The sequence below is a fragment of the Ambystoma mexicanum genome, chromosome 9, assembly GCF_040938575.1.
Source record: "Ambystoma mexicanum isolate Mex_15411 chromosome 9, UKY_AmexF1_1, whole genome shotgun sequence".
Lineage (NCBI taxonomy): Eukaryota > Metazoa > Chordata > Amphibia > Caudata > Ambystomatidae > Ambystoma > Ambystoma mexicanum.
Window position 1 is genome coordinate 180,340,419 of NC_090931.1, and position 25,552 is coordinate 180,365,970.

At 48.8% G+C, this 25,552-nt stretch overlaps 1 protein-coding gene across 17 annotated transcripts in view; it reads right to left on the bottom strand.

Annotated features, from left to right (window-relative positions):
* Positions 1-25,552, bottom strand: part of PHLDB1 (pleckstrin homology like domain family B member 1) — a 500,781-nt gene that overhangs the window by 286,014 nt on the left and 189,215 nt on the right. The window contains exon 1 of one of the 17 annotated variants that reach the window (XM_069614426.1): positions 8,418-8,534. The exons of the other annotated variants lie outside the window; for them this stretch is intronic. The gene's annotated coding sequence lies outside the window, so the exon portion shown is untranslated. Of the gene's footprint in view, positions 1-8,417; positions 8,535-25,552 lie in introns of those variants that run through there. 17 annotated transcript variants of the gene reach the window in all.

A 25,552-nucleotide genomic window follows, 5' to 3' on the forward strand; every position in this document is an offset into this window, starting at 1 on the left:
GAACGGAATGACCGGCTTGCAGAAGGGAGTGGGATACTGGGCACAATCCCCAAGTGTGTGTGAGCCCAGAGGAAGGACTGCATCCATCTTGCCTGAAGCTGAACGAGCCAAGTAGCAGAGCTCGTGCACCATTGCGCGTGAGCTAGCGCATAATACCATCGACCAGAGAGACCACGAAACACTGCACAGCCGAATAAAACATTTTTTTGTTTTTTAAAAATATCATTGAAAACTACCAGGCTATTATGCAAGTCTATCCAAAAAGGACGAGCATACTCGTGCTTGGCACTTAAGGGGTTTTAACAGGCTTCATGCTGGCCTTTAGCCTCTGATCACGGTAGTGTTGTTGAGAGCTATCTTGTTTCCAAGAAAAGCACATTGCCCCCGATCTATCCTTCCGGCCCTGGATGGTTCTGCATACCACGGATGACTTAAATCTTGCAGCCCCACGTTAACCGCCCAATCGAACCTCAGAAAATTAACCAATACCGGACCTGATAACAGAGTACATACATTTAAGAATTCCCAGGGAACTAACCAATCAGGAAAGGGAATTCAAATAGGCATAGGGAATAACTTGCCAGCGGGAATAATGGAAAACCAGCCCAGCCCAAGGTACATAAAAGAGGCCGGAAAATAATGGCCAGGAAGTGGATCCCAAAGGCAGCAGACGTGCTGTCTATTGCTCCCTGGACTTAAGGGGGGAGTGCAGAAAGGAGGAAAGCCGAGAAGGCGAGTGCTTGGAGAAAGATGGGGTTGTGGAGAACAATGGAAGCAACCAGTGCCTGGAAGGAGAAACTGGGAGCTGCTGGGAGATGGAAGCCCAAGAAGGTAGGCTGGCCAGAGGGGAAACTGGTAAGGCAAGGTCTAAGGCTTCTCACCACTCACCAGCAATCACCGGGAGAGGAATGGAAGGGGAAAACCTGATCCTGGCAGCAGAGTGGCTGTATGGGTGTGTGCGCGGGGGATGGGAGAGAAATACCTCAACCTTTTGTGAATCCTGGGAAACCAAAGTCCAGGATGGACCTGCTGGTAATCCTGAGGAACCCAAGGAGCAGGAGAGACAAGCCAGCAACCTACAAGTGAACACTGCAAGACCCAGGAGAGGCCTAAGAAGAGAAACCGGTAGAACTGAACACTTGGGAAAGGTCATAGCAGAGAAGCTGAAGAAAAGTCCATGCTGTGAATAACTCCTGAAGGAGCGTTCCCAGGGACAGCTGTTTGTTTCCTTTTTGATTCGCACAGGTACGGATATTTGGGGAAAGGGTTCAAATCATGGAACATTTTTGTTATTAGCCTAGGATAGCCAGGAGGCTAAAAGACTCATTAAGGACAGGTTTGGAACTTTTCTGTAGCCACATCTTTTGGGACCTTGTTTGTAGACTAGGGTGTACCGGAAGGGACAAGGATTTTTAAGGCTTGATTTTGGCTTTGTAATTTAGAACTCTAACTCGGTAAGGTACTGAACACTGGGAGGGACCCAACGTTACATTGATCCATCCATGACTCTTTTCAATAGAAAGACCTTACTGTTTCTCGAGAAACACCTTAGTGCTAGGCCAAATTTCACCCTGCAAAGTGAAAAGTAGGGAATTCGCAATGGAATCTGGTTCTGCCCAATCTGCGGAATCAGCATTACAGTTCTGTTTCCACAGAAATGTCCCCCGTTTTGTGCAGTGTTGCACAGAGCGTGGTGTTTTCCATACTGGTTTCGTGTAACGAGACGAGAAGCTTTGCATGGATATTTTTTTTTTCGATCTGTGCTAGTTTCGTACAGCAACACGAGAAACTTTGTGCTGGTTTACCCGAACCGTGCTGGTTTTACGCAGTGGCACGAGAAACTTCACGCAGGGTTTCGATTTGTGATAGGTTCACACAGCATCACGATTGTGCGGTTCGTTATCGATATGGGCTAGGTTTGCGCTGTGGTACGATAAACTTTGTGCTGCTCTTTTCAATTTGTGCTAAGTGTGTGGCGTGGCTCGAGCAACTTTGGGCGACTCTTTTCGATTTGTGCAGGATTCGTGCAGCTCTTTCCTGTTCGCGCAGCGGCACGAGAAACTTCATGGAGCTCTTTTTCATTCGCGCAGCGGCACAAGAAACTTTGCGCTGCTTTTTTCAATACGCAGGGGTTGCAGAACAGCGGATTCGGGCGAAGCGGAACAAAAACCAGAAAGAATTTGCTTCCACAGCTGATGGAACGGAATCTAACAATTTCACCCAGCCCTACTTAGTGCCAGTAGGTGTTTGGTCCAACCTTTCTACTTAACGTAACCCTTACGTTAAGTGGTTACTTGGCCTTGCAGCAAAGGGCCACCACAGTTTGCGTGCACTGCCTCCCAAAAGGCTTCCCAAAATTCACACGTGTGCACTGCCTCCCAAGGTCCCCCAGGGTAAAATGTGAGCACTGCCTGCCGAGGGCCACCATGGTTCAAGCTTGTGCACTGCCACCAAGTGGCCCACAGGTGTCGAGCATGCGCACTGCATCGCAGGGGCCCCCATGGTTCAAGCATGTGCACTGGCTCCTGATGGCCCCCACGAATCAAGCATGAGCGCTGGATCCTGAGGCCTCCCACGGTTCAAATGCGATTGCGCACACGGGGGGGGGCACAAAGCCCCCTCTACCCATCAGCCGATCAGCCGTGACAAGGACTTGAATGTACAGCGAGGTTCCTCCCGCAACCCAGGCGCCCTTTCGCTGCTTTTTAATCTCAGATTACGCCGAGTCTTTGAACACAGTGATATGTGCTTTTTCCATCAGTTTACCCACAACCCCATCCCTTTCATCACCCATCTGGAATGCCACAAGAGTGTAATGGGGGTGGGCGGAGATTGGAGGCAGCGAGAAACCCCCTACACGGGGTTCGCCGTGTCCGGTCCTCACGGGCAGACCCACTTCATGTTTTACAATAATCACACAAACGACATTTGAATACAATGAATCTACAGGGGAGGGTTTACTCTGAACACCTGGGGCGGGGGCGTCCCGCGACCCCTGCCCCTCAGCACTGCTCTCCCAAAGCGCCGAGGGGGATTCTCCCCCAGGCTCCAGGGCGCATTCTAGTGGGGCATGGCATCTCCTAGACCCGGGTTGCTTTTGTGAGCACACGGATCTAGCAGAAGTGTCAATACTTGACAACTGCACACCCAAGTTATTTATGTTAAACGTGGTCACTTTTAAGGCCACATGGAACTTGGGATGGTCAAGTGACTCAATGTCACCCTAAAACCAACCTTTATAGTTCTGGGTTCTGCATAACAAGCTACTGCATTCTGGGAGATGTAGTCTTGGTTCGTGTCAATTGATTGAACCGGGTTAGGTATTCTACAGCTCATTGCTGTACCCATGTTAGCCTGGATTCACCTTCCCAGGGACGCCCTCAGCAGAGGTCTCACTGTGCGTTCAGGGTGCGTCCCCGGTCGAGCCCAGTGTTACCTCGAATCCCAGGAGCCAGTGACAATGGGCAATTCATACGATGGCTGGGGCGACTCAGAATCCCCAGGTTCAAGCGCTTGGAGATCAGGGAGGGGCGGGGCTACCCATTGCACGAGGGAGAGAGGAAAGGGGCCACTGACTTGGGTATGGAAGGGAAACATGGAGACCAGAGTGCGCGTGCGTCAAGAGCCAGAAGGAGATGATTTTGCCGGGCGCACCTGCCCTGACGCAGGGGAGCAACAGTACAGAGAACGCATGCGTAAAGCTGGAGACCCTACAGGATCTGCTTTCTCCCGTCACATCATATTCAAATAACTCGGCCATTACCGCACGCAGGGTGAGTGTCCCCCTCCCCCAACTGTACAGCCTAATAATGCTTTATTGGCATTCCTGGAGAGGTAAAGGTCTCCTTCCAAAAATGGCCCATGCACAGGGTTTCCTTACTATGTAACCCAGTCTTTCATACTTCCAGTAACACCCCATAGTCACTCACACTGCACTCCCACTGCCATCTCAATATTCACTCATGACTCCCAACCCACTATCTCAAATGACCATGGCACAGCCCCACTCACACCGCCGCATCCATCCACACTACAAGCCCCACGCTCACTCCCTCTAGCAGGCTGCACACGCCAATAGTGCACACTTAACACGTGGTGGTCGAGCCATGCTCACTCCCCGCTACCCCGACTCACACTGCCACTCTCTTTGTCCACTGCAACGCCCCAACACACTCACTACTACCCTCCATGCTCACAGCAGCACCCCAACACACTAACTGCTACCCTCCATGCTCACTGGCGCTGCCTATACCCACAGCAACACCCCAACACACACACACACTGCTACCCTCCATGCTCACAGCAGCACCCCAACACACTCACTGCTACCCTCCATGCTCACTGGCGCTGCCTATACCCACAGCAACACCCCAACACACACACACACACACAATGCGACCCCCTATGTCCACAGCAACATCACAACACACACACTGCGACCCTCTATGCTCACTGGCGCTGCCTATACCCACAGTAACACCCCAACACACACACACTGCGACCCTCTAATGCTCACTGCCACTCTCTGCTCACAGCAACACCCCACACACAGCTACCCTCTATGCTCACTGCCACTCTATGCCCAAAGCAATGCCCCAACACACGCACACTGCTACCCTCCATGCTCAGTAGCACTGCCTATACCCACAGCAACACCCCCCACACACTGCTACCCTCTATGCTCACTGTCACTGCCTATGCCCACAGCAACATCCCACACACACTGCTATCCTCCATGCCCACAGCAACACACACACACACAATGCTACCATCCATGCTCACTGGCACTGCCTATACCCACAGCAACACCCCAGACACACTGCTACCCTCTATGCTCACTGACACTGCCTATACCCACAGCAACACCCCAGACACACTGCTACCCTCTATGCTCAGTGACACTGCCTATACCCACAGCAACACCCCAGACACACTGCTACCCTCTATGCTCACTAACGCTGCCTATACCCACAGCAACATCCCGCACACACTGCTACCCTCCATGCCCACAGCAACACTCCAACACACACACACACTGCTACCATCCATGCTCACTGGCACTGCCTATACCCACAGCAACATCCCGACACACACAGCTGCCCTCTATGCTCACTGACACTGCCTATACCCACAGCAACACCCCAGACACACTGCTACCCTCTATGCTCACTGGCACTGCTTATAGCCACAGCAACACCCCGACACATACACACTGCTACCCTCCATGTCCACAGCAACCCCATAACACACACACACTGCGACCCTCTATGCTCACTGCCACTCTCTGCTCACAGCAACACCCCACACACAGATACCCTCTATGCTCACTGCCACTCTATGCCCACAGCAATGCCCCAACACACGCACACTGCTACCTTCCATGCTCACTAGCACTGCCTATACCCACAGCAACACCCCCCACACATTGTTACCCTCTATGCTCACTGACACTGCCTATTCCCACAGCAACACCCTAGACACACTGCTACCCTCTATGCTCACTGACACTGTCTATACCCACAGCAACACCCCAGACACACTGCTACCCTCTATGCTCACTGACACTGCCTATACCCACAGCAACATCCCACATACACTGCTACCCTCCATGCCCTCAGCAACACCCCAACACACACACACACACAGCTACCATCCATGCTCACTGGCACTGCCTATACCCACAGCAACACCCCAGACACATGCACACTTCTTACCCTCTATGCTCACTGACACTGCCTATACCCACAGCAACACCCCAGACACACTGCTACCCTCTATGGTCACTGACACTGCTAATTCCCACAGCAACACCCCAGACACACTGCTACCCTCTATGCTCACCGACACTGCCTATTCCCACAGCAACACCCCAGACACACCGCTACCCTCTACGCTCACTGACACTGCCTTTTCCCCCAGCAACACCCCAAACACATACACACACTGCTACTCTCTGTGCTCACTGACACTGCCTATACCCACAGCAACACCACAGACACAGAAACACTGCTACTCTCTAGACTCACTGATACTGCCTATACCCGCAGCAACACCCCAGACACACACCGCTACCCTCTATGCTCACTGACACTGTCTATACCCACAGCAACACCACAGACCCGCACACACTGCTACCCTCTATGCTCACTGACACTGCATATACCCACAACAACACCAACACACTGCAACTCTCTGTCCACAGCAAGACCCCAACACACACACTGCTACCCTCTTTGCTCACTGACACTGCCTATTCCCACAGCAACACCCCCGACACACTGCTACCCTCTATGCTCACTGACACTGCCTATACCCAAAGCAACACCCCAGACACACTGCTACCCTCTATGCTCACTGACACTGCCTATACCCACAGCAACATCCCACACACACTGCTACCCTCCATGCCCACAGCAACACCCCAACACACACACACCGCGCTACCATCCATGCTCACTGGCACTGCCTATACCCACATCAACACCCCAGACACATACACACTTCTTACCCTCTATGCTCACTGATACTGCCTATATCCACAGCAACACCCCAGACACACACCGCTACCCTCTATGCTCACTGACACTGTCTAGACCCACAGCAACACCACAGACACGCACACACTGCTACCCTCTATGCTCACTGACACTGCCTATACCCACAGCAACACCAACACACTGCGACCCTCTGTCCACAGCAAGACCCCAACACACACACTGATACCCTCTTTGCTCACTGACCACAGCAACACACACACACAGCTACCCTCTATGCTCACTGACACTATACCCACAGCAACAACCCGACACACACACTGCTACCCTCTTTGCTCACTGACACTGCCCATACCCACAGCAACACCCCGACACACACTGCTACCCTCTTTGCTCACTGACACTGCCCATACCCACAGCAAGACCCCGACACACACTGCTACCCTCTTTGCTCACTGACACTGCCCCTACCCACAGCAACACCCCAACACACACTGCTACTCTCTTTGCTCACTGACACTGCCCATACCCACAGCAACACCCCACACACTGCTACCCTCTATGCTCACGGACACTGCCTATACCCACAGCAACACCCCACACACAACCTGAGAGAAGACCTGCCCTATCAGAACTTCCGCTCTCTTGCAGTCTCCTGGCTGAAATTGGAGACCCACTAAGACAACGAAGTGCCTAGTGCTACCTGCACAAACTGTAACCATGTGTGCCTTTTTGCGTACCTGTATATGATGGCCTGCTGGCCTCTACTGATTTGTATATAACACTGGTGTACCTTATTCTTGTATTATGCATACTCTGTATACTGTAACTAAGCTTCGAAAATTCTTGTAAATGCTGCGCCCTGATACCCCCAGGTACACTCGCGCATTATAAATAATAAAACAACATACTCACTGCTACCCTCTATGCTCACTGACACTATACCCACGGCAACACACACACACACCTACCCTCTATGCTCAGGGACACTGCCTATACCCACAGCAACACCCAGACACACAATGCTACCCTCTATGTTCACAGCAACACCAACACACACTGCTACCCTCTATGCTCACTGACACTATACCCACAGCAACACCCCAGACACATACACACTGCTACCCTCTATACACATGGACACCTCCTTTACCCACAGCAACACCCCACACACACTGCTTCCCTATATCCTCACTGACACTGCTTATACCCACAGCAACACCCTGACACACACTGCTACCCTCTATGCCAACACCAACACACACTGCTACCCGCTTCGCTCACTGACACTCTATACCCACAGCAACACCCCACACACACTGCTACCATCTATGTCCACAGCAACATCCCAACACACACTGTTACCCTCTTTGCTCACTGACACTATACCCACAGCAACACCCCAGACACATACACACTGCCACCCTCTATGCTCGCGAACACTGCCTATACCCACAGCAACACCCCAGACACATACGTACTGCTACCCTCTATGCTCGCAGACAATGCCTATACCCACAGCAACACCCCAACACACACTGTTACACTCTTTGCTTACTGACACTATACTCACAGCAACACCCCAGACACAAACACACTGCTACCCTCTATACACACGGACACTGCCTATACCCACAGCAACACCCCACACACATACACACTGCTACCCTCTATGCTCACACTACCAGGGTCACTCACCCTGAACACATGCTCAGTCATGCTACCCCCGCCATACCCATTCACCTAACCACCCCCTACTCACACTGCCACTCCACATCCTCACGCACACTGGCAGCCTCGATCTGCCACCGCAATCCAACCCCAGTGCCCTCCTTGCCCACACGGCGCCCCTATATGCGCTCACTCACTGCCTGCCCTAGTGCAGCGAGCCCCCAGCACCCTTCCCGGTGGACGTTCTCTCACCCGGTATGGCCGCCCCAGTCGGTGCTTCTGTCCCGGCTGGGGGATGGTCGCTGGGGGCCCTCTCCTTGGCTACCAGCCGTCGGTGCGCCTCCTCTGGTGCTCCCCGGTGCCAACTCCTCAGTCTCTGCAGCTAATTTCGGGCCGGCTTTTTTTGGCCCGTGTTATTTGCGGGCAGGGCCCGGCATAGTCCCCTCACTCCCCCCGTCCTCCGGCTCCTATTCAGGGGGCGTTGCCGAGACTGCCAGCCTGGGCCCGCCCAGCCAATCGGGAAGGAGCCGATGGCGAGGGGCAGGGAGGGGGCCCGTGACCTCACCGGGAGCTTTCTGTGCTTCCCATCCCTTCTCCTGCCATCCCCGCCCTCTCTCCTCCCACCAGCGCATTCCACGTCCAGGGCTTATCTCGGGCGTGTGCTCCCAGCGTCTCCCAGCCCCTCCTCCCCGTTCAACCAACTTCCCTCCCTTTAATTCCCGCTTTTCCTCACCTTTTCCTCCACAGCCTGTCCTTTATTTATACTTTTGCTGCTTCTCCCCCCTTTTATTCATTTCTCCTAGCCCTGCTACTATGTTGACCCCCAAGTCTGCCCCCTTCTCGTCTTTCCTTTCTCCCTCCTCTTACTCATCTTTCTCTTTCATCATCTCCGGCCTTCCTACCCCCTTTCTCTCCTTCCCTCTCCCTTTCACTTTCTCCTTCCCCTTTTTCTGTCCTCTCATTCCCTTTGCTTATATCAATATTTTACATAATATCTTAGTTTCCCTTCCCCATTGGTGCCCTTTCCTTCATATCTTCCTTTATGCAATCCTTCGCCCCTCTCTTCACACCTCTCCCTCAATAGCTCTCTCCCCTTCCTCTTACCTTTCACTCTAGTCCCTCTGCTCTCCCCTTCCCCCTTTACCTGCCTCCCACTCGCCCCATTCTCTCCACCGCCCCCCATTTTTCATTGCACAAGTGATTTACTGGCCCATCTAGATATGCAAGTATTAGTAAAGTTTGGTTGCATGGTATTATTTAGGCATGATTTACCCCCCTCCCCCACCCCTGCTTCCTGTCTTCTCTTTACGCCGCCCACTATTCTTTTCCCTCACACTCCCCATGACCTCCCCCTTTCTCACCCCACCCCCTTCACCCACATGCCAACAGAGGTAGAGCTAGAAGACCCCACATCCTGGGGTCCATTAGCAATGCTCCTGCAGGCGCCATGAATGATGGCAGGAGGCGCTATACAACACAAGTGCAAGATAAGATAACATAACATAGAGCCAGACTATACCATGTCCTTAAGGAAAAAGATATGGCGTCCTCGGGGCGATTTAGTTACGCTTATGTAAAGCCACATGGACGTTTGCCCAATGTGCTGGGGCTCATTGACTGTACTTATGTAGGAAAACCATCTGATCAAAGGCGAGCCAAGATTTCCACATCCCACCACCACGTTGACCCCCCCCCCCCACACTTTTTTAACATCAAAAGCAGGCTTGGACCTACCTACTTTTGACAGCCACACATGAAGCACATTTCCTTAGACAAGGGGCATGGTCAGTGATTATAGGTATTTGAAAGGCTATCGATCAATGTAAACACCTGCTCTTAACTACTCTTGCAAACCTGCCTTGCCCGCTTGAATTAGTTTCCAATTGCTTATTGATTTGAATGTCACTTTCTTTGCATTGCCTTTATTCCTCAAACCTTTTTGACACACTTTCCTGCACTTCCATGCCCCCTGCACCCTTCTTGCTTCCGATCATTAACCTGTGGGACTCCTAAACACTGGAACTTTGCTCCACCTCAAATTATTTAATCTCCCTCCTTGATTCACTTCAATTAGTACCCGGCGGGGGCATGGCTTAGTCCTCCCAGCCAAAGAGGAGGCTCAGAATGGGCACTTTACCACATGGAAAAGCCCCCACTCTGAGCCTCCTCGGAGCGGGAGGCCGCCATCATACCCCGCTGGTTGTAGGATAAGTGATCCCTTTCCCGTGTCCTCATCCCTCCCACCCCCCCCCAATCTCCCTTTCTACCTATTTTGTCTCCACTACCTTTTTGTTTCCTTCTCCCTTGCCTGCAACCGGAAACAGTAAGTAGTGTTTCCGGCACTTCTTCGACACGTGACTGTCTGCCGTGGAAAGGGAGAAGAGAGAACTTTTTGTTTATAGTAACGAAGCCGCGAAGATGTCCTTTCACAACATAAACACTACCAGTACCCTGATACAACGTGCAGGGGTACTAATGCTATGTTAAATTACTTGGCATTTATATAGCGCCTTATGTATCATTGGTATGACCTCAAAGCGCTGGTAGGTTGAACGCCCTCGGGAACCGTAGTTCAAGTCAGTAGAGAGAGAGAGACACATAGTGCGTGGGCGCACCGGATATGTGTGCAGCTGGGGTGGTTGTTGCATGATAGCTGCTTCTTAGCAGTAGGTAGGTGTGGTGCTGAGGAGATCCGTTGGATGTGTTCAATCTGGAGGGTGGACACCCAGACTGCGTTCTGGCTGCGTTAGGCCTAAGGAGACGCCTAAGCTAGCGGTATGTGCTCAGCTAGCTGTGTTATATTAGGGTGGTGGGTGTTTCATGGGGTCATTTTAGTATGAGAACAGCTATACCGAATGCGTCATAGTATAGCTGTGTTCTAGTTGAGTGAAGGTGTATAGGAGAGAGTAAGCGTAGTAGTGTGATATGGTGGTTGTCAGTAAAGCGCCTGCAACCAGGCACGAGAGTGGAACAGGGGGCATACATAGCGGTATGCATGTACAAAGGGATGGATAGGGTAAAAATGTGTTAGGATAACATGGGGGTGTATTGTACATAGCATATGCATAACATACATATGAGATACAGGGACATATTGAGGTATATCCACTCGATCATGTCTGTCCTTTCATCCACTCCGTTCACTCTATCCTTTCCATCTACTCAGTTCACCCTATTCCCTCCTTCCACTCATTTACTTTTTCCGTCCGTTCTATCCAATCCATCCACTCCATTGACTCCATCTATTTCGTCCACCCTATCTTTTCCATCCGTTTCATCCTTTCCATTCACTCCATCTGTTCTATCTATACCATCCTTTCCATCCTTTCCCTTCTTTTCCCTTTTTTCATCTAGTCCATCCACTCTATTATTCATCCACTCTATCTTTTCCATCCATTCCATACACTCCAGTGCGTTCTATCCATCCGTTCCATCTACTTCGCCGTTCCATCCGCTTCGTCCGTTTCATCCACGCTGTCCATTCTGTCCACTCTGTCTGTTCCATCTACTTCATCCATTCCATCTACTCTATCCATCAATTTATTTCATCTATCCATTCCATCCATTCATCTACCTACCCCACCCATCCATCCCATTCACTCCATCAATCTATCCACTCTATCCATCTATCCTCTCTATCATCTATCCACTCCGTCATTTCCATCCATCCCATGCGCTTCATCCGCTCCATCCACTTCATCCATTCCATCCGCTTCATCCGTTTCATCCACTCTGTCCACTCCATCATCCACTTCATCCATCCATTCCATCTACTCTATCCATCTATTTATTTCATCTATCCATTCCATCCATCCATCTATCCACTCCATCCATTCATCTACCTACTCCATCCATCCCATTCACTTAATCAATCTATCCATTCTATCCACTCTATCATCTATCCACTCTGTCATTTCCATCCGCTCCATCCACTACATCCGTTTCATCCATTCCATCAACTTCATCCGTTCCATCTGTCCTCATCTCAAGCTTTGCATCTTCCCCTTAGCTCTCCCTTCCACAGTGCAAAGTCCGCCACCTTGTCCAGAGCCCACCTCTCTTCCTCTCCGCAGCTCCTGGTATTATCTATTTTGTTCTTTTCACTGTGGTCTCCCTTAGGTTTTTGTATTGTTTCATAAAATACTTCTACAGTACTTTGGGTAAAAGCACTGGTGTAACATGGGCCCCCACAGCCCCTGCGGTGCAGGGGCCCCCACTGCCACATGTCCTGGGAGGGGGAGGCCCCCTTGGACTTAAAAAAAAAGAACATTTACTTTTTGTAGTCACTCTGCCTTCATAAAGAAATCATTTCTGTTAACAGAAATCATTTTTTTATGAAGGCAGAGAGACTACAACAATAAACAATTTCTTTTTTAAGTCTGAGGGCTTCCCCCCCACCCCATGCAGGCATTATATGCTGTATTAATGGCTAGAGAGACATTTTGGTGCAGCCAGTCTAGTCATTTCTTAGTTTGGCTTGACTTTCTTTTAACTGGGCATCTCTGATAAAGCAGTCCTACTAAGTGGAATTACCTGGCTAGACTGGCATTTGGGTGCTGCCAGTCTAGCCGCTTCTTACTGTGGTATTGTATATTTTTCTGGGAATCTGTGATAAAATAACCATGATAAGTGTTATTGTTTCGACTGGCATTTTGGTGCAACCAGTCTAGGTATGTCTAAATGCAGCCCGGCATGCTTTACTGTAATATGTCATTACGTGTCTAGACTGGTCTACATTGTGCAGCCAGTTGGACATGTTTTCATTGTGGCATGCCATTTTTAATAGCAAAGCATTATATTAATTAAAGCCTCAATGTTCCTGTGCACTGTTGGTGACTTGCATGTATTGGATTTTTGGATTGGTGTTACCCTACAAAACAATTGCAAATACTCTGGTCTTTTACCCAATTTTTCTCCCAGAAAGTGTGCTGTGTAATGCATTAAAACACATATTTATATCTTTCTCCTTGTGCAGTGTGTGGCGTACCCCTGCAGTAGCATATTTGTGCGTATTGCGCAAATGTAGTAATCTAGGCCAGCCCAGAGTGTGGCGCGACCTGTGATTCGTTGCCAAGTTGAGGGGTGAGGGGGGTGTCTCAGCATGGCTCGCAGGGGGGGGGGGCCCACATTTTGTGTTACGCACTGGGTAAAATAATTGTATAAATGAAATACATGAGTGTGTGCATGCACGCTGACTGACCACTCTAAGAGGATACAAGTTTGCAAACCTGATACCTGGGTTGGATTGCCCTAGTCAATTTCCAGTCAGTGTTTATTAGCGAAGAAAGCCAAAGCCCGTCATTTGCCAACAATGGTCTGGGCGCCATGAACAGGATTACCTAAAGCAACTAACCTCTAACTGGCCTCATGCCCCATCTCAAAACCTCACAACCAAAAAGAGCCAGAGAGTCATCCTCACACCGTGCACCACAAACCTACACACAGCTCCAGCGCACAGGCAATTGATCCAATTACTGCACAGCCTTAGGACATAGGCTTAATGCGGCAATTGCTCTGACTGTTTGAATGCAATGCATGCCATGCCACAGTCTACTGGAAACACAGTAATGCGCTAGAGTTATTGACCAAATCACCCCATAGCGCACACGAGGCCACACCTGTGGCACCTCAGCGCTTTGCAAATCATCAGTGAAGGGGAGCTTGCGCTCACCTGGACCTGTCCTCATACCATTCTGAGAAGCAACAATCAGACCATGGATTTGATCAGGACTGAGTTTCGGTCACTGTGCCTCCATACAACTGCAACGGTTGTTACGCAGATTGTGATGGGTTCAAAAGCTGTCACTGCACTGCTGTGCAACAGGACATAGATCTTGGTGTCACCAGTAAACCGGTGCCACTAAAAGCCATGCCACTAGATGATATTGTCCAGCCTAAAATACACATTTAATGAAAGGAAGAGAGTGCCATCACCACCGGTTTCCCAAGGATGCTGCTGTTGTGCAGAGCTCTCAAGTTTCCCGTTGCCATGCGTAAGAAGGCCACCCATTCCTGTTTTGCTTGTAATCCAGGGACTTGTAGTTCTCCTAAATTTCAAATGGGAAATAAATAACTACAAGTCCCAGAATCCCAAAGGAAGAAAACAGGACTGGATGTCCTTCTCGCGGGTGGCCACGGGAAACTTGAGAGCTCTGGTTATATCGGAGAGACATGAGACCCTGTGTTCACCTGTTGGTCCTCTCATGCATGGAAGAGATCTTTTGTTCAATTTACTACCGAATTCCTCCTAGCTCTCATAGATTGGCCAACAACCCCACATAAAAAACTGTGTTCGATGTCAATTGCTGCTCCAGTATGACAAGGGCGGACCCTGGCCACCAGCAAATCATCTTCCATCCAGACCAGGGAGGCCTCCGTCCCATGGACAGTTCAAAGCTTGATTCTCAGGCATCGGAGAAGCCACATTCCTCTAGGCATGCCGGCAACTGCTTAGACAGCACCTTTCCCAAGACCTTCCCAAACAGGGACAAGGATCACCAAAGCATAGTTTAAACAAATGTTTGGAATTTATCTAGTCCTCAATTAAAAAACATGTTTGGTGGGCATATTGAAAAAGTCTGCCACCTGTAGCCCAATGCCTGGGGAAAGTCGTATTAATACAATGCCCGGGCCTCCCTTTGTTACAGTACAATGCATATACTCCCTCCTTTGTTGTATTACATTCCCCATACATCTCCCTTTGTCATAGTACAATGCCCGGCCCTCCCTTGGTTACAGTACACAGCATATACTCCCTCTTTGTTGTATTACATTTTCCATACCTCTCCCTTTGTTATGGTACAATGCCTGACCCACCCTTTGTTACAGTTGTAAGAAACCTTAGGGTGGGTTCATATATAGACCCTGTGGATTCTTTGTTCAGGGGGCCAGGGAATGGCCATCGCCTTTGGAAGCAGACCCTGAGGGTGGGCCAGTTTGGCAGAATCACCTGGACAGGGGGTTGTTGGCGAATGTTGGAGGAATGCCCTCAGGTGAGACGCGGTATCCCCCCCCTTTTGTCCGACATGCTGCTACCCGATATCCCCTTTGTCTTTGGAGGATATTGTCAGCAGAATCATGACACACCCCAACTCTTTAACTTAGAAAAGGGAAAGAGAAAACACCATAGGAAATCAAATTATCTTTTGACCCCTAGAGATCACCTAGTTCCCCCCTCTTCTAAACCCAGAGGACATTTCATATATCCCTCCTTTTCTGAAGCGTCCGTACATGAGCTATGTACCGTCACGACAGGAAACTACAACTCCCACAATTCCCATACCCCACTGAGTTACCCATGTATTACAACTAGAAATAATACCTCTAGTAATATGCAGTGCCCCTGCCCCCAATGAGACCAAGCAGGGTCAGGCGCTCAATCACAATCACATCCATTCTGCTTTTAAAGGACAATTTTTCCATCACAACTCCCCCTTCCCAATTTCGAAAATCACTAAGAAGAAGAGGAAACGACCATGAAGAATAAAGATTACTCAAAACTACCCTGAGCGACAGAAGACAGACTGCCCCATGCTAATATTGGACTGACCCACTAATGGAGTCAGGCAAGGACAGGCAGACCCAGCCCAGAACTCACACCTGCAGCCTGTTAAAGAAACCTAAGTGTATAAAAGGTGGAGTTCCTGGCAGAACAGGGAGCAGCAGTTGGGAGAACTGAAGGGAGCAGCGGATCCCTTCTCATTCCCAGCCCCCCTTGCTACTTGGGCCAAGGAAAAGTGTGATGCCGATACGCTGACCCGGTGTGGCTGAAGGCTTGTAGCCTGGAGAGAGAGGCAAAAAGCAAGCAGAGCTGTTCGCAGCAAGCCATATGCAGGCCACTGCTGCTTTCACTGGGAGGATGTTGATCCTCTGTGAGACAGAGGGGCAATGTGGCAAGACCATGACCTCAGACCTGAAAGTGGCAAGTCTTTTTCTGACAGCATTGCATGGCCAGTGAGTTTCTGAATGAGGGGTAGCACAGACCGTGTGTGAGGCTGAATAGGGACTTGTCAGAAATAGATGAACTTTTCTTGTGAGCACGAAATCCACTATTTAACCATGCCATAAGGAAAGGTGCATTCTGGGACATGTAGTGGAAATACAACCACAAAGACATCTGCACCTTGCCTATAACTTGTGGATAGCTGCTACAGAGTAACAGAGTGGCCTGGCATAGTGAAAGTGCCCAATTGAAAGTCTCTGTTTAGACGAACATTTAAGAATGTGAAACTGTGTATTGAAGGGATTGGAAGTTTAGGGGAAGGAAACCCCTACCAGTGTAGTGATTGGGGTGTCTGAGCCCGGCTGAGGGAGACCTATGAGGAATCAAGTGCTTCTTGTTGAAAGGGGTCCGAGCCCGACTGAGGGAGACCCAGAATGAACTGTGAACCTGAGCCTTGAGAACTTTGAGATCCCAAAGAGAAGGAACTTTGTTTTATGTGTGCCCAGGCATTCTGCGAATGAGAGGCTTTGTTTTGGAAAGAGACTTTGTCGCAGAAGACCAAGGCTTACTTCCCGAACTGCATCCTCCAGCCAAAGAAGCCAGAGAGTGTTCCAAAGCCCGAGTGTGCCACCTTGTCCCGTGCTGAAAATCTGGGCAAGGGAACCCCCACTGTTCAGTCATCTTGATATACACTTTCTTGAACACTGTTTTCTTTTGCATATGCTTTTTTTCCTGCATTCATTTGTTATAGCGTAAGGATTGGCAATAGTTTTTTTTTTTTTAGTATAGGCCATTTTGATTTGACAATACACTACTAGAATTGCGTTATTTATTGTTTGATGGTCAAGCTGGATCCCATCCTTAGATATAGAGCTAGATAGGCGTTCTACGACCCCATCTTTGCTAAATAAACACCCTTCAACTGTGCATCATTTGTGCCTGTCTTCATTCATTATACCATGCCTTCCTTACATAGTACATTGCATATACTCTCCCTTTGTTGTATTACATTGCCAGACCCTCCCTTTGTTGTATTGCATTGCCCAAACCACTCCATTTCTTATAGTACAATGCTCGACCCTCCCTTTATTACAGTACAAAGCACATACTCTCCCTGTTTTGTATCACATTGCCCAGACTCTCCCTTTGTTGTATTATATTGCCCAAACCCCTCCTTTTGTTACAGTACACTGCTCGACCATCTCTTTGTTACAGAACAAAGCACATACTCTCCCTTTTTTTGCATTGCCCAGACAATCCCTTTGTTGTATTGCATTGCCCAAACCCCTCCATTTCTTATAGTACAATGCTCGACCCTCCCTTTGTTACAGTACAAAGCACATATTCTCCCTGTTTTGTATCGCATTGCCCAGACCTTCCCTTTGTTAGAGTACAAAGCACATACTCTCCCTTTTTTTTACATTGCCCAGACCTTCCCTTTGTTGTATTACATTGCCCAAACCCCTCCGTTTGTTATAGTGCAATGCTCGACCCTCCCTTTATTACAGTACAACGCAAATACTCTCCCTTGTTGTACTAGATTGTGCAGATGTCCAGACCCTCTCTTTGTCATATTACATGGCCCAGACCTCCTCCCCTTGTCATAGTACAATGCCCACACTGTCCCTTTTGTCACCAGAGAGGTATAATCATTAGGCTCCTGAAGAGGGCCAGGGATGGGCAGCATTGTGTAAGCCCATGCTGGTGGTGGTTCTTTGGTAATTCGGATGTAATCGCTGCCAGATACTACCTTCTGCCCGAGTGCAGGGATGCTTTGATTCATCGGACAGGAAGTGACGTAGCCAGAGAATGGCCTATGCAGGAAATCTCACATGGAAACTTAGCGTCACCAATCAACTCTCGTGAGATTTGTATGATACAGATTCTGTTGTGTAATGCGGGTGGGCAAAGAGGCTGAGGTTTATTGCTCAGTCAGAAGTCTTGCAATGTACACCAGCCAGATAGTTCAGTGTCCCTATAGAATAGCAAGCTGTGCTCCATTCATGTTGCAGAACTTTCCAGCAACCATCTCCCTGCAAAGCTGAGGAAGGGATGCTGTGTCCTTACTGGACGGAAGACTGCCCACCAGAGCTCAGAGCTAAAACCCCAGGTCACACGAGAGGACCTTCTTTTAATTGGAGAAACCTGCCTTGTTGTTTGGTTCCCAAGTGCCTGGAAGACGTGTAGGGGAACCTTGTAACTGTGAGCCCTGTCTGTGGGAGCAGAGGGGCAGTTAGGACCTTTAGAAGTCTCACGAGGAGAATACCAGAGTAGCTCCTAGAAGCCTTATTTAAAAGCCCTGTGTCCCGAGAGAGCTGAACATCAGCACATCACCCGTTGGAACTAGGCAAGGGTTGTACTATGGACTTTTGGTCATTTGTCAAGAAGTCCAGGATATATTTGAAGTCTAGGAGCCCTTAGACTGCGCACCAAGGTTCTGCAAAACCCGTTTCTAAGAGACGAACATTGAAAGACGCGACCCTATAGGACTAGTGCCCCCTGTGGCAAACCATTATAATGAAGTTGAGCGGAAATCAAACTATTGGTGTGAACTTCATTAAATGGCTTAGCAGTTATAAGGATGTCTCTTCGGACACTTTATTGAAGAATACTAGGAATGTAACTGCAGCGCAGAAGGGGCAGCGTGTCTTTTCCTTCATGGAGCCGCATCCCTCTGGCTGCAAATGTCATGGGAAGTTTCCTTCATCTCCAGCCCTGTTGCTTGGTTCTCTTTTTTGGATGATTTGGTCCTTTGGCAAAGTCTCCCATAATGCTGCACCAAACCGCACTTTCTCTCTCTCTCTCTCTGTCATTTGGGAGCTTTTGTAATTGGGCTGTTTCCCAGAATGCAGCACGAGCCCTCTATTTTTCTCTGGTAGGTCTTTTGGGTGCTTTGGTGCGTTTACTTCTTTTCCAAAACGCAGCCTCATGTCTTTAGTTCTCTTAGCTGGCAATGCTTTGGGAGAATGGGTCCAACTCCCAGAATTTAGCATTTCTTCTCTCATAATGTGGAGTTGGTGACGAACTCTATTGACTCCAACTCCCACAATGCAGCGTGCTACTTGTTTCACAGAGTCTTGCCCCCAGAGTAGCACAAGACCCCGAGCTCAAAAATTGCAGCATCACTGTGAGACTCCAGCCGTCTCCGTGGTTTACTTCAGACCTTTGCAACTTGCAGGGTAGATGTGTGCCTCAAGCAGTCTTCAAAGCTCTGCACAGCCTCTTTGCCACCTCATTATAGGGCAAGTGAATGGAGGATAGCACAGGGGCAACGTGCTGGTCTTGGAAGCAGGACCACAAGGAGCAACAGAGGTTCGAATCCCAGATCTGCACTTAGAAACCAAGCTCAGGTACGGTATTAGAAGCGTTATAAAAAAAATTAAAAAAAAATAACACAAAACAAGACTTATCAATCCGTCTCCCTGTCCCACTTTCTGTCTCCTGGCCTGACTTTTAATAGCCAGGGATCTTCGGTCACATCTGAAGACGGTTTTTCACCACTGCAAGCTATCTCACTGAGCTTCTGCTAAACTGACCCCAAGATACACCTCCCACCACTGCCATCCTCTGGGACCAGCTTTCAGTCAAATATCTTATGCACCAGACCAACTTCAAAGCCCGGGTGTAGCTTGTGTAACAAGACCAACGTGTCACCTGAGGTAGACTTACTCCACCTAAAGCCTGAGTCGCCCATAGATTTCGGTCCTGCCCCTTTGTTCCCGGAACTGCCTGTTGATCCCAGTCTTGGACATTGATACCACTCCCGCCCATCAATCACGATCCTACCCAGTGATCCCAGTCCTGCCCATTTAACCTGGATCTACCCAATGATCCCAATCCTGCCAACTGATGGCACTACTGCGCATTGATGCCCGCTCTGCCCATTAATCCTGGCCCTGCCCATTGATTCCGGTCTTGCCCAATGATCCTAGTCCTGGCCACTGATGGAACTCCTGGCCACTGATGCCACTCCTGCCCATTGATCCTAGTCTTGCCCATTGATCCTAGTCTTGCCCATTGATCCCAGTCCTGCCCATTGATCCCAGTCCTGCCCATTGATCCCAGTTTTGCCCATTGATCCCAGTTTTGCCCATTGATCCCAGTCCTGCCCATGGATCCCAGTCCTGCCCATGGATCCCAGTCCTGCCCATGGATCCCAGTCCTGCCCATGGATCCCAGTCTTGCCCATGGATCCCAGTCCTGCCCATGGATCCCAGTCTTGCCCATGGATCCCAGTCTTGCCCATGGATCCCAGTCTTGCCCATGGATCCCAGTTTTGCCCATGGATCCCAGTTTTGCCCATGGATCCCAGTTTTGCCCATGGATCCCAGTTTTGCCCATGGATCCCAGTTTTGCCCATGGATCCCAGTTTTGCCCATTGATTCCAGTTCTGCCCAGTGATCCCGGTCCTGTTCTAAACGTTATGGGGACACTGAAGATTTGTTGAAACCTTTCATCTTCCTTTAGTGTTTAATGAAACTCAACTGACTAAAGGCTCCCATGAATGGTTGAGTTTAGTCTATTTCTGACAAATTGTCCATAAAACAAGGGTTAAAGATAGTATAAAACCAATGGTTGAAGTGAGCGGAACGGTCGGGAGCCGCATTCCACTACTTTTTTTTCTAATGTTAACAGTTTTACTACTTTTTCCAACCGTTTTCACCATTCTAAAACTGTTCTTTGTGAAGCTAAAGCACACTTCTCAACTTTAACACCTGAGAGCAGTTACAGCTAAACTGAAGTCTGTTTCAAGTCAATTGGCTGTCGACCATTGAAAAATGTGTTGCACGTGGCTCCCTTCCTGCCTACTCTGTCCCCCACCGGGGTCTGTGGTGAATATAGCTATGTCATCACTCCCTTTCTGGGGAAACTCTCTTCCTATCTGGCCACGGAAGAACATCTGCTACCTGATCCTGACTCTGGGGGTGGCTGCCTGAGGGAGGACCATATGGGGGGAGACAACCCTCATGGGAGAAAAGGAGACTCACTAGCAGGAACATGGTATCCCCCTTCCCACTCGGGGTAGAACACCAATCCCTTGAGTTCTCAAACCTGTCTGGCATATTTTGATATACATCCAGTCCATCCACTTTGCACTGACGGTATGGATCTTTCCCATGCTTTTTGCAAAACGACTGAGACGAGGAAGAGCATGAGAGCAATGCAGAGCACTGAAGCTGCAGAACTAGAGATGCGCTCAAGTGGTTGGATGGATCCGATAGGTGCCGGGACATTTAAAACCCCAGCACTGTGACGAAGAGGGAGAACCACTACACCAGACGTGGGTCGGTAGCGAGGAAGAAGCCAGCTATAGTTGAGAGCAGGAGAGTTCCAACCGTCGCCATCACAAGAAGCTCAGAGGTCAAAGGTACACCGCACAGAGGCCTGCAGCAGTATACGCTGTGGAGAGGAGGCCAATCCATCGCAGGTACCAGAGAGCCGACGGGATCCCAACAGAAGGAGGAGGTGCCCCGCTGAAGAAACCGAAGAGCACGGAGAACGCCAAAGCTGCCATGAGAGACCGGTGAGCCCAGAGAGGGGAAATGGGACACCATCACAGCATATATTGCATGCCGAGGAGAGACCGTGATATTCAAAGGACAAACCTGGGAAAGGGGGCTGGGACGCTGAGTCCATTGCAGAGTGAAAAAAATGAAATGGGGTCTAAAGACATAGGGCCTCATTACACTGATGGCGGAGAACCATGGCGCTATTAGCGCCATGATTCATGCCGGTAAAATACTGGCACCGCCTTGGTGGAAAGGTGAATTACCGCCCCATTCCAAGGTTGGCGGGGCGGTAATTCCCCCTTCCACCAATGCCCTTCCCCATTCCCATTTTTGGCCCATAGGGCTCAATGGGAATGGGGAAGGCGCTAATTACGGTACCGCAAATTGCGGTACCCTAATTAGCTCCCTAGGTCCCTTTGCGGGTTGGTTTTTAACGCCTGCAAAAAGCAGGTGTTAAATTCCCCAACCCGCAAAGGGACATCGTAGTAAGGTGGTAAGGATTTACCGGTACTGTGTATTTCATCACTTGTGATTGCCCGAGAGACTGGGAACCTTTCTGCTCGTTGGAAATATCATGAACGCTTTACTTTGGGAAGAGACCATCCTTGCACAGTTGGTTTAAGTTGTTTGTGTTCGGGACAGAGGGGGGCTTTTGAGACACGACTGTGACAGACTTTTTGTTTTTATACATCCTGACAATTTCTCAAATTTCCTTTGAGGCACAGAAACCTCTCTTAGCTTTAGGGCTTGAGAGGCCTTTTCCAACCCTTTCTTGATTAATAAATGTCTGTACCCAAAAATATGCCACCATTGTGTCCGAGCCTTACTTCTGCACCCTTTCAACTTGCATACCAAAAGAAAAGTTAATGGGTCTAATTCGCAAAGATCTCCACCGGAGCAAATCAGAGATACCCATGAGAATCTCTGGCTTGCACCTGCTACCTTATACGGTTCCATGTGTTAATATCCCCGCAAAAATACCACCATACAAAAATATTGCCATATTTTTTCTGCGATATTAAGCCATGGAACCTGCGGGGGACACCCATGAAACCCCTATAATCTTTTTAATGGAGCGGGGGACACCCCCGCAACCGCTGGTCCCAATAACCCCATCAATTATCCCCACTAATAGTATCGCCCATGGCCTTACACCATATGGCGATATTATTGGTGGGGATGATGTTACCTGATACCCCTTATACCCGATCCACAAAACCTAAAACTGATGAAAATCTGGAGACGTCTGGGCTGGGGATTGAACATGTCTGTTACTGGTCCCATGAGGAAGGAACCTGGCTCTTATTGGGAGGGGTGAGAATGGGCGCACCTGTTGTGTTGCATGTGAGGACTGGCCACACCGGCTAGTGGGATTTTTTGGGACTTGCTAGTCACAGAATCACCAGCCAGTTGTCTGTCTTCTGTGTTGTCATCACAGAAGGCGCGCCTGGGAGGGGGGAGGGGGAAATGGCAGGCAGCTGATGCAGCACAGAGAGAGGACTATGGATGTCAAGGTGTGTAGCACAGCACAGGGGGCCAGGAAGGCAGAGCTATGGGGGAGCACAGATGAGGGCATGACACCACCCATTGAAAAACAAAGGTGAAGGGTTAGGGAGGGGGTATATTATTACTGAGTGTATGGGGACCGGCCATACATGTAAGTGAGCAAGTTGGGACTGGCCATTCCAGTTACTGGTATTGAAAAGACTTAATCTTGAAACTGTCTGTGAACAAACTAATTAAACAATAAATGCAGAGAAGAAACGAATAGCAGCTTCAAGTTTTTAAAGAAAGAAAAATAATCATGGAACAATAGAGATAATGGGTTTAAAAAAGAAACAGGAATACATGTTATGTCTTGTTAATAGGCTTTCATACTGTGCCAAATCACCAATGTGGTAGTTTCAAAGCTCCTAGTCTTTTGCATGGAGCGGCATACTGTGCCACGCTATGCCCCGATAAGGATACAAAATTAGCAGGCGAAGAAAATATGATGGGAAAGCAGGAAATACATGCTAAAACCAAAGTGGAGGAGGGATGCAGCAGGCCAGGAGCTGAATGTTTTGTGACAGCATGGGTGTGTGTCAGTCCTGGTAGGTGGACCATAGTTCGGTAAAAGGAAGGAGGAGAGTGAGTTCCTCACAGCTGTACTGTCTATGGATCCTGGCCCACTGCACGCTATGGAGCAAGTAGGCGGTGGTAGTGTTTTCTCTACTGTTGCTCTGTACATGGTTTCAACAAACTCTGGGTCCCAATGACACTCTATAAAAACAAACAACAAACAAACTCTGGCACTGAGGAAGGCTTAGAAGCCAGAGTACAACTGAGCCAAAGACATACTTCCATCCAGCCATACAGATAGGGGTGTATCACCCACGTTTACTCTCTAAAAACTGGCAAATGCTCCCAATAAATAAAAATAGGGAGTAATAATAGTCCAAACCAAAAATAGGAAAAGTAATGTCGAATCTTGCATCCATGCTTCCCCTCTCACAGCTCCATGGATATGTTTGGACCAGTAGTACCACAGGAAGAAACTACTATTTTAACTGCCTGATTGGAAGAAGTGAACATGTATCTTGTAATGTGCATAAATAACTAGGTGCAAAGAAATAAATATCACAAAAAAATTTCCATATTTCAGTTAAAACCTATTTTTACTCGCTTATAAAATACTCTCATTGGGAACTGGACTTCCATTTTTACTCATTAAAAAGTAATTTTACTCCCACGTTTAAAAAATAGGGAGTAAAATACTGCCACCTCGAAATCTGATCTGGAGCAGTGCTCACATCATTCAAACACTTCCCACAAAAGTGTGCCAGTCTGTCACTGCATACAGAAGCACAGACACCTGGCCCTTCTTGCCCTGCTTGCCTGTTGTCACACACCCATATTCGCCTTTCAAACAGTATGAAGAGCATAGTCTGCACAGGGAGCTCAGTGTATATTTGCTCATTTTAAATCGAGATGTACAACTCTACTTTGATCGCCTACTCTCCAAGGCGCCACACTTACTGCAAACTAAAATAAAGTCCAGCATGACAGGTCAAGAAACTAACCCATATTAGCGCATGAAGATCGTTATTGACCTCCTCTCAGCCAAACAGAATGTTTTGCGTCCAGTCAATAACTATTGGTATTGACTGCATTCTGAACGTTCTGTCTCCAAAAGCAAACCAGGAAATGGCAATTTAATTTCCATGCAAGATTTCTTTCAACAAGAAAACATCCTATCTACAAGGACCTTTTTTGCTGCAATATCCTATTTAACATACAAACGGTAAAGCTAAAATGGGGAAATGCTTTCACTTTCTTATAGAGAAACCGTTTACTTTTACTTGACACCTAAAAACCTGTTTCAGTTCAATCAAGTGTGCAATTAAAATGCTTAAGTTACGAAGACAACCTTGCTATTTAAAAAGTACAAAATAAAACTCATTTAATTTATTAACTCAGTTTGTCACTATTAAAGTAATTTCTTTTACTTCACCACTGTGAGGAACCGCAGGGCATCCTCACTTTTTCCCCAGAATCCTCCTTTCATTTGGATAGTGCACAGCCCAACACCTCGTGACCCTGGGGATGGAGATGCGAGGGAGGTTCACCTGGGTGGAGGGTCCTTGGGGAGAGGATATCCACAGGCAAGGCAGGGTATCCCGCATTTTCAAATGAGAACACACATCACCCTGCCTCTGCCTTTATAGGCTGTTGTAAATCCTCTCCCCTCAATTCCTCTTTCTTTTCACTATAGTACTGGGACAAAGAAGAGGTTTCGAGGAGTAATACACACTAACAGATCCTTTCACCATTCTAGTGCTGAGATGAGGAAGATGCCTACAGACTGATGTAAGGTTCAGACATGTCCAGAATGCTTCACTAATTGTGTTCAGTCATTTGGGCCTGAAGACTTACACCTGGAACCTGTTAAATGG